We start from the raw sequence: 8,166 nt of genomic DNA, 5'->3' as shown, positions 1-8,166 counted from the left end.
GTACAGATAGCTGAAAATACTAATTACTGTAAGTACTGTACAGTAACAAAGTATTTGTACCTGGTTATTTCCCATCTCTGTTAATAGACAATATTGGCCCTATTCTCCCACAGGCCTTCGGCGCTAAAACGGGCCTTAAACGCAAAAAAACGTGCCTTGCGCCTGCCTCGGCAAGATATCAACATGGCTTTACGCTGCCAAATGCGCTTTAGGCCGAATGGGCGTGGCGCAGTCCCAGAATGGGCAAGACTAGGCGTGTCGGCCTTAAATGCCGGCGTACTGATATCTTCCCACCTGGCGTAAATTTAGCGCTTTGCGCTTTTGAAAAGCAGGCCTATTCAGTGCGCCGGGGACAGGATAGTGAATGGAGAATAGAATATATAGAAAAAAATAGTTTAGAACACAATAGAATATAAGATTGGAAGATTACAGCATGCAGTGGCAACCCTTCTCAGGCTTTGGGTGAAGCTGCAATGCACAGTTTCATTTATTTAGTTTAGGCTATCATAATAATCCCCATTTATGTGCAGCATCCAGACAGCAGCAGAGTTATATCTGTCAGATCTTTTTCAAATGGGATAGCTGTCTAACTACACATATTTGATGTATAAAAAAATTGTTTTGGAACATTTTGATTAGCAATATTAACGTTGTATTAATATAGCTCAACGTTTCATTACCCCCCCCCCCCCCGCCCGAAATTAGCTAGGCTTCTAATATTACTAATATTCCTAATTAATATGTATTATTATTTCATTCAGATAATTGACATTATAGGCATGTATATCGTTTAATGTGAGAGAAAGGGAGAGAGAAAGAAAGAGAGAAAGAAACTGGAGAAACTTTTGTGTAGCGCTTCTTCAAACCCCACTCTCATTACAGCTATTCATTACAGAATTGTCTGTTGTATTTATATTTTCTGTGTGCAAAGCAGAGTAGTTAGAATTATTTCCAAATGTTTCCCCCGTCTGTGGCAGCGGAGCTGTCCGAGGTGCCGTGTAGCCTACATTAAGTGCAAGAAAGAATGAGAAAGAGAGAGGGGGATATTTAATTAGGCTACAATTCTAAATAAAATATGAAAAACAATGACAAAGCAAAAGGGACAAAGCAAAAGATTAAATTAATAGGGGCGTCCTCTACGTTCTCCTCTCCCTGCACGGGGCCGTCCTCTCCTCCTCACATGACGCCGGGCATCACGCAGGAGATGCGGGGAGCGGAGCCGCGCTGGTGCGCTATGAGGCGCTGGTGGTCGTGCAGGCGGGTCGTGCAGCAGTGGAGCTGACTGACAAACAGATTGAGTGCTCATACAATTATTTTATTTACAGCAGTGGAAACCACTGAGTCGGAGGGCGAGGGCGAGGGCGAGGGCGAGGGCGATCCTCCCATCCACTCCCCCTCCCCTCCACCGGGACCTGGGGTGTGCGGCGCCCACTCCCGCAACCGGCCTGGATCGCCGACAGGCCGCTCGAGGCCCGGCCGCTCCCCTCCCAGGCACCCCCTGGCTTTTAAAGCCAGTCTGATTGATTACTGAAGATTTTATTGAGAATGAACATATTTGTCAGAGCCTGTGGGCAGGGGGTGGGGGGGTGAAAGCATAGGCCAAATAAAATACAAATACTCAATAATAAAATCCAGTAAATAAAATAGAATAAAGTAATCAGATCCAGTAAAAGTGATAGGTGTCATTCAGAGGATGTTGCATCGTGCAGTGGGGGAGAAGAGAGAAAACGATATCATTCTGGCCAAATTTCATCTAATCTCATGACATCCAGCCGGCTATATTTTTTTCTATCCGATGCGTTTAGAACATTATTTTCACTTTGATCTTGCTATAGTGTAGCGTATTTACATGCTTGCAGTATTTAAACTGCAGTTAGATTGGTTTGAGAAGCATCATAATATGGAATAATAGCCGATATATGGAGACAGACGGGATGAAGGGAGGTGGGGGGGGGGGGGGGGGGGGATCAGAGGCTTGGGTTTGTCTGGTTTTACAGGACCACTGGAATTGGAGCTTAAAAGGCAAGCTTGTGATTCGTTTATTGCACTCATCCAATGAACTGACGGTGCATAATTTTACGCTTAAAAGGCGTGGTTGTAATGCGTTAGGCTGAGTGGAGCGCCAGCACCAAGATATCAAGTGCGCTGGTCCACGCCCACTGATCAGCGCTGCGCCAGGCGCTCGGCCTAGAAACTACGCCGATGCAACGATAGGAGCCTATGTGTTCCCTAATCTACAGAGTTCCAGCAGCAGGTTCCAGAGCAGATGAGTTGAGACACGACTGGCAGCTAAAAGCAACATGTGGGCGGTCAGGATGAGCTGTTGCACAACCCGGGTCACCGTGACTCAATATTACAACATCAGAAAAACATCAGAAATCTGTTTAGTTCTGACAGATTTCAAATGCCAAGTGTCTGACACAAGCCTGAAATCCTCATGAAAAATAACATTTCATCCCTTGCTCAGTTCCGTCCTGTATCACTATCATTTGACCGACGTGTGTGATTTAAAACGTCGTCAGAGTGAAAGTTCCTGAGTTCCTCTTTAGAACAGAGAATGTTGTCAGCTGTGATCTCGGTAACACTTTACAATACTGGTGCAAACATGTGCATGAATGCATGCTTAACTCATGATGAATTAAACCATTAATTGATGCTTACCGCATCATCAACTAATGAAAGGTATGTTTGATGAACACACCGAGTCATATATGAATTACTATTAATTAATTAGGTTATGCCTATATCATCATAGTTAATTCCTCATCAACACATACTGTACATCAACACACTGTGTTCAATAATACCGTAATTCATGTGTTAATTACCACTATTAATGTCACTTTTCCCCAACCAATCTGCATTTTCCTTCCTTCTTAGCTTTGTTTTATTCCTGCTGTAATTTGCCCTGTTTTTAATATTTTACAAGCTGTATCTTAGATAGATCAATGTTGTCACTTTGGATGATGGTAGATGGTTGATGGTTGAACCGAGACATGGATGAGACATCATCCCTACCTTGAAAAGCGTGTGCTGCCGAGGCTCTTGTCGTACTCGTGGTCGTGGATGTCAGAGAAGTAGCTGTCCACAGAGAGGATCTGAGAGAGGGCGATGCCTGCCAGCTGGTTACCCATGATGCTTCAGCACACGTCTGAGAATAGAGACTACATTACCCATGATGCTTCAGCACACGTCTGAGAATAGAGACTACATTACCCATGATGCTTCAGCACACGTCTGAGAATAGAGACTACATTACCCATGATGCTTCAGCACACGTCTGAGAATAGAGACTATATTACCCATGATGCTTCAGCACACATCTGAGAATAGAGACTACATTACCCATGATGCTTCAGCACACGTCTGAGAATAGAGACTATATTACCCATGATGCTTCAGCACACGTCTGAGAATAGAGACTATATTACCCATGATGCTTCAGCACACGTCTGAGAATAGAGACTACATTACCCATGATGCTTCAGCACACGTCTGAGAATAGAGACTACCCATGATGCTTCAGCACACGTCTGAGAATAGAGACTACATTACCCATGATGCTTCAGCACACGTCTGAGAATAGAGACTATATTACCCATGATGCTTCAGCACACGTCTGAGAATAGAGACTACATTACCCATGATGCTTCAGCACACGTCTGAGAATAGAGACTATATTACCCATGATGCTTCAGCACACGTCTGAGAATAGAGACTATATTACCCATGATGCTTCAGCACACATCTGAGAATAGAGACTATATTACCCATGATGCTTCAGCACACGTCTGAGAATAGAGACTATATTACCCATGATGCTTCAGCACACATCTGAGAATAGAGACTACATTACCCATGATGCTTCAGCACACGTCTGACAATAGAGACTACATTACCCATGATGCTTCAGCACACATCTGAGAATAGAGACTACATTACCCATGATGCTTCAGCACACGTCTGAGAATAGAGACTCTTTAGGCTTAGGCAGATCATTTAACTTCTACTGACTGTGACTGACTGTCTACTTGACTTCAGGGAGTCATTATCAGGACCTAACCTGGAAGAGTCTTGGGCATTTCACACCACATGGCTCTGAGATATCTCTTTATCACAACATTGCTCACTTAGGAGATGGCCATCACTTTTGACATCAACTAAACAACATCTTTAGCAAAATAAGTTGATATTTACTTACAGTTAATCAAACAACAATAGATATATATATTATACACACAGGTTCTGAAGAAGATCTCCATAAATTTTGTGGGTATATCAATAATACTCACCCCTCCTTGAAGTTCACCATGGAGTATGACAAAGAAAGAATTAATTTCTTAGACCTGTTGATTTCTATCAATGTAGAGAGAGAATTGGATACTTCCATTTTTCGCAAAAAGACAGACAGGAATACCATTCTTCATGCACAAAGTGACCATCCGAAAAAGATGATTGACAACATCCCTTATGGCCAATTTATTAGACTGAAGCGTATATGCAACAGAGAATCTGACTTTGAATTAAAAGCTCAAGAGATGTGGAGACGCTTCAAAGACAGAGGGTATAGCAACAGATCTCTAGATGTAGCTGTTAACAAAACCAGAACCCTAGAAAGAAAACAACTACTGTACCCTCCTCAGAAAAACATAGACAATAAAGTCACCTTTGTGTCAGAGTATAATAATGTCTCAGGAGAAGTCAAGAACATCTTAAGAAAACATTGGAGAATCTTGGATTGTGACCCTAGCCTCAAGCATCTTGCTGCCTCTTTGCCCCGTTTTTGTTACAAAAGGGGTAGAAATATCAGTGACTCTATAGTTAAATCCATGTATAGAGAACCTGTAGTAAAAACCAACTGGCTCTCCCAGGAAGTCCATGGAAATCACAAGTGTGGTCGATGCATACATTGCTCTAACACCTTTAATACAAAACATTTTAACCACCCACACACAGGAGAAAAATACAACATAAAAGAATTCATCAACTGCATGACGACACATGTAGTCTACATGCTTAAATGTCCTTGTGGTCTCATATATGTCGGTCAAACTAAACGCAATCTTAAATTAAGAATTGCAGAACACAAGGCAGCTATAAGAAATAGCAACATGGATTATGCAATTGCTCGCCACTACAAAGATAGAAATCATGGCTCTGCAGCCTCTATGAAATTTATAGGCATTGAGAGAGTCTTACCCAATCCAAGAAAGGGAAATATCATCAACCAATTACTTAGGAGGGAAGCATATTGGATACACACCTTAAACACAGTTGAGCCCAATGGTTTGAATGAAATACTTGATCTGAGTTCATTTTTATGATGTATTAACTTTATGTTTTCTACCTGCAGGTGATGCCTTGTATAGGGAGAGTGAGATGAGGCACTATATCTCCCTGGCACGGACCCCCCCCCCCCCCCCCCCATATATATAAAAAGAGTTGAGGTATTGCACTAGATGCATAAGCTGTTCTGTGGTTTCATGGTGACCATTCTGGAGCCTGTCCTAGGTAAATAAATGTGTCTGACCATGTCCTTTTGAAATTCTTCCACATATTTTTTTAAAAAATTTCTATTTTCTAATCTATGTAATTGTGACACTTGATATTGCTATATTTAACTTGATGTACTTGTCTTTTGAAACATGTATGAACTGCATTCTCTTGCTGTCACATGGTCTGCAAATCATGCTGTCACATGATCTGTAATGTTACTCACCTGTTGATAATTGATAATTGATGGTACAGCCTTTTTAAACCCACCCCTGTGCCATTCATTTGTAAAGCGAACCTGATGAAGCAACAGCGAAACGCGTTGTTCGCCATATTTATGCAACTTAAATAAAAGAAGTCTATTCTGACAACCTGGTGTGCGCTGGATTTCCTTTCTACAGATATATATATTCCTTCACTCGCCTTGCCCTGCACATCAGAGGGGATTTAGAAGTGGATACTCGATGCCGAAATCTATGCCAGTGAAATGAATCTTGCTGCAACTCGAGTAATAACCTGTAAAGTGATACGATTTGACCTAATATGTGTTTAACAGACTCAGGATCAGCTGTAAAGTGATACGATTTGACCTAATCTGTGTTGAACAGACTCAGGATCAGCATGTAAAGTGATACGATTTGACCTAATATGTGTTGAACAGACTCAGGATCAGCATGCAGTGGATACGATTTGACCTAATATGTGTTGAATAGACTCAGGATCAGCATGTAAAGTGATACGATTTGACCTAATCTGTGTTGAACAGACTCAGGATCAGCATGTAAAGTGATACGATTTGACCAGTGGATACGATTTGACCTAATATGTGTTGAACAGACGCAGGATCAGCATGCAGTGGATACGATTTGACCTAATATGTGTTGAACAGACTCAGGATCAGCATGCAGTGGATACGATTTGACCTAATATGTGTTGAACAGACTCAGGATCAGCTGTAAAGTGATACGATTTGACCTAATATGTGTTGAACAGAGTCAGGATCAGCTGTAAAGTGATACGATTTGACCTAATATGTGTTTAACAGACTCAGGATCAGCATGTAAAGTGATACGATTTGACCTAATATGTGTTTAACAGACTCAGGATCAGCATGTAAAGTGATACGATTTGACCTAATATGTGTTTAACAGACTCAGGATCAGCTGCAGTGGAGGGAAAAGCCCTATTATTTAAACAAGTGTGATCAAAATAAAAGGGTTTCCTTCTCTGTTTTACAGTTGCACAATATATCAACATGTACATGAAAAAATATCTAAAATATATAGTTAATATTAAATAAAATGGTGCAGGTTTTCCTCTCCTATTAAACAAAATACACAGCTGTGCAAATAATAAAAATGTAAATGGAACCAAAGATGACAAAATAACAACTGACCAAATACCTTGATAATGATTTTGAGACAACTAGCTTGATTCCTAAGGTGGAGACTCTGGAGAAACTACCTTTTCCCCTTAACTCACCCTTGTCCTCCTACTTTACTCCCACCACTTACTGTATATAGCCTCATCCCGATGACATCACAATTGCTCGAGTGACATCACTAATGACATCACAATTGCTCGAGTGACATCAGTGATGACATCACTGTTGTTGACATCACAATTGCTCAAGTGACATCACTTCCGTCACAAATCGTAAGTGACACCGACCACCACCACCACCACCACAGACACCAGTTAGCCAATTTTAAGTTATAAGTTAAGTTATCCTTTATTTATCCCCGTGGGGAAACTAAGATATTGTAGCGCTATTGGTGCTTTCACAAAATATTTATACCAGATTGTTGATCAATAATCATCAGTAATGTGGATATAATGACTAAATGGGAAAAGGCAAACAGAACAGCTAGAACAGTCTGGTAAAGTTCAGAAAATGACATCACTTTCCTGTAATGCAGCCTGTAAAACCAGGTAAGACAACACTTATGCCACATATCACCATATTACCTTTATGCAAAATGTCATATCTAATCTCATATGATGATATTGATATAATATTGATATATATTGCTCAACCCTATGGATAAAGTGAAACAATGCAGGTTGCAGATACAGGCTGAGATAGGCGGACAGGCTGCCCACTGATGTTTGAAGTGATGAAACTAATGATTTTCTTTGCAAAAAAAATTGTGTTAATGCTCCATGTGCAAATACTACTGGTCCTTTTTGGGTGAACTGTGCAAGAGTAGTCTTAACATGTCACTGTTTAGGCTACTGTTTAAAAAAGATGGAGGCATACATTAAGAATATAACTTCTCCAGGCACCACTACACCATTGTTCATCCAAAATAAAGGACAGGTGTCATGCCGAGTTTTGCACCCCCACCGAGAATTGCACCCCCACCATATTTTGGGTCTGTTTTAACTTAAAAACAGGGACGCAAATCTCGGCAGGTACAAACCGCCGAGATTTGCAGCCCTCTCCATCAAGCCAGGAGAGATCCCCGGGTCTCGAGGTCATCTGTACCCGGATTTTAAGCACCAAAGTCGGCTTCCATGAGCCAGAACAGAGCCCCAAGCATGAAAGTCACCTCCACGCGGATCTAATGCATCAAAGTCGGTCTGCATGAGCCAGGACAGACCCCCTGGCTTGGACATCACGTCTAACCAGATAATTATATAATTTTTAAACAGTTAAGTTTCCGTATAAAT

Source organism: Poromitra crassiceps (assembly GCF_964638095.1).
Source record: "Poromitra crassiceps genome assembly, chromosome: 6".
Lineage (NCBI taxonomy): Eukaryota > Metazoa > Chordata > Actinopteri > Beryciformes > Melamphaidae > Poromitra > Poromitra crassiceps.
The sequence above is the reverse complement of the archived record's forward strand: the minus strand, read 5'-3'. Positions refer to the sequence as shown.